Genomic DNA, 3,107 nt, shown 5'->3' with positions numbered 1-3,107 from the left:
CGGGAACAAAAATATGACCTTGAGTCTATCCCATTTGACTTTCAGAACCATCTCAGAGAAAGGTTTGAGGCCTTGAACACCAATGAGCGAAAACCAGATCAGTTGTGGGAGAATATAAAGGGTACCATCCAGGAAGACTGAAAATGGTCATTACAACGACAGAGGAGGAAGAAAAGACCAAAATGGATGTCGGAAGATACTCTGAATTTTATACTGGAGCACAGAAAAGCCAAAGGACAAGGAAGAATTCAAGATACTAAAGAGCTGAACAGAAGATTTCAAAAGGCAGAGCAGGATGGCAAAGTAAAATATTACAATGAAATGTGCAAAGAGTTGGAGTCAGTAAATCAAAAGAGCTGAACTCACTCAGCATTTCTTAAGCTCAAGGAAGTGAAGAACAAATTCAAATCTTGAATTGCTATGATCAAGGATGCTTTAGGCAGGCTGCTAAATGATCCAGAAAGTATTAAAGGAAGATGGAAAAAATATAGATTCACTGTATCAAAAGGAATTGACAGACACAGAAGAATTTACTGAAACAACATATGAGCAAGAGCCTATGGCAATGAAGGAAGAAGTTCAAGCTGCTTTGAAGGAAATGGCAAAAAAATAAGGCCCCAGGAATAGATGGTATACGGATTGACATATTTCAGCTAACAGATGCTGCCCTGGATGTGCTCACCAAGTTGTTCCAAGAAATCTGGAGAACAGCCACATGGCCAACAGACTGGAAGAGATCTATATTTGTTCTCATTCCAAAGAAGGGTGACCCAACAGTGTGGAAAATATAGAACAATATCATTAATTTCACATGTAAGCAAGATTCTACTGAAGATTCCAAAACCTACTGGAACAGCACATCATCAGAGAAGTGCCAGAAGACCAGCCTGTGTTTAGAAGGGGTTGTGGTACTAAGGATATTGTAGCTGATGTTAGATGGATTTTAGCTTAAAGCAGGAAATACCAGAGGAATGTCTGTGTTTCATTGATTATGCAATGGCATTTGACTGTGTGGATCATAACAAACTGCGGTTGACTCTGAGAAGAATAGGAATCCCAGAACACTTGATCGTGCTAATGAGAAACCTATACTTGGACCAAGAGGCAGTCGTCAGAACAGAGAAAGGGCACACTGCATGGTTCAAAATTGGGAAGGGCGTACGCCAGGGATACAGCCTATCTCCATACCCTTTCAACCTGTATGCAGAACAGATTAATTGCGAGGTTGGGCTCTATGAGAAGAAACGTGGGGTCAAGATTGGCAGAAGATCTATCAACAATGTGCATTATGCAGATGACACAACCCTGCTTGCTGAAATTGAGGAGGACCTGAAGCGTTTGCTGTTGAGGGTCAAGGACTGCAGCCTCCAATATGGACTGAGGCTCAATGTCAAGAAGACAAATATTCTCACCACAGGACCAATTAGCAGCATCATGATGAGTGGTGAAGACATTGAGATTGTTCACAGTTTTAGTTTATTTGGCTCCACAGTCAACATTCTTGGCATCAGCAGCCAGAAATTTAAAAGATGTGTTGCGATGGGAAAGTCTGCTGTTAGGGACCTCTTCAAAGTACTGAAGAGCAATGGTTTCTCTCTGGACACTAAGGTGCGTGTGATACAGGCTATATGGTCTTTGCAGTCAATTGTTATGCATCAGAGAGTTGGACAATAACTAGGGAGGATAGAAGAATTGATGGCTTTGAGCTCTAGTGCTGGAGAAGTGTATTAAGGGTACCATGGATTGCTAAGAAAACAGATTGATCCTGGAGAGACCAGGCTGCTCCTTGGAGGCAAGGATTCTGCGGCTTTGTCTGACATACTTCAGTCATGTTGTAAGGAGAGACTGGTCCTTGGAGAGGGACATCATGACTGGGAGGGTGGAGGGTTGGCGCAGGAGGGGAAGGCCGTCTACGAGGTGGATTGATTCAGTTACTGGGGTAATAGGGATGGGTGTATCAGAGACAGTGAGATTGGCCTAGGACAGAGCAGAGTTTAGGGCTGTTGTACATAGGGTTGCTATGAGTCACAAGTGACTCAATGGCATATAAGAATAACAACATCAATAAGAAATGAAATTTAGCATTTTCAACTCAAATATTAAGATGGGTTTAACTTCTGTTATTTGTAGGACAATTAAAGTAGAATTATGTTGATGGCTTGAAAGTGTTAACATTAATTTATATTCTATTCTTTTATTCTTGGAACTTCAGTTCCAAGACTAGATATAATTTTAAAACCACAATTGAAAGCAAAATTACAAACCAGCTCTGTATGATGTGTGGGTACATATGGATAAAATTAATATTTTTTTTAAAAGCTGTTGCTGTTATTGTTAAGTGTCGTAGAGTCTTTAGCAACTAATAGTGACCCTATGAATGAAAGATCTGAACACTTGTATAATTTTCATCATTTCTCCAAGTTCATAGGGTTCCTGGATACAAGCTGTTTCAGAAATGGATGTCATTCCTGTTTCCAAGCTTGTTTTAATCAGGGAACTCCATCAACCAATATCCACCATGGGTGACCATTATCACATTGGACACATCAGTGTCACAGTGTTAAGCATCACAGCAACCACAAGTTACTTCTGTACAGCATATGGACGGACCAGTGCTATATCACCTAGAAGAATGTTTGACCAAAAGCAATTTAATGTGAATTTAAGAACCAAAGCATGGTTCAAACTCCATGAGCTCCTTCAGTCCACAATCCTCCACAATCAAGCATTCTCACTGGCTCTCACCACCCAAAAACACACATCAGGGAGCATTCCGCTGTTTCCCCAATCTCCTGCTATTCTGCTTTCACATGTTTCTTCATAGAGTCTAACTTCTTCAATGATTTATTCAGCATATATACTGAATATACATGGGAAAGAATATATATATAAACAAAATCTGAACAAAAGGCTTAAACATGGAGAACTAAAAAAAGCTACTCTATTTATTTATGTATTTTATGTGTGTACTTTATATTTTATTAAAACAATTTTCACCTTGTTGTTGCTGTTATGTGCTGTTGAGTCACTTGAGACTCATAGCGACCCTATATACACAACAGCCTTAAACCCTGCTCTATCCTGTGCCAATCTCACTGCCTCTGACA

Source organism: Elephantulus edwardii, unplaced genomic scaffold, assembly GCF_000299155.1.
Source record: "Elephantulus edwardii isolate Elephantulus edwardi_28Jun2011 unplaced genomic scaffold, EleEdw1.0 scaffold00382, whole genome shotgun sequence".
Taxonomy (NCBI): domain Eukaryota; kingdom Metazoa; phylum Chordata; class Mammalia; order Macroscelidea; family Macroscelididae; genus Elephantulus; species Elephantulus edwardii.
This window is presented reverse-complemented; position numbering follows the sequence as displayed.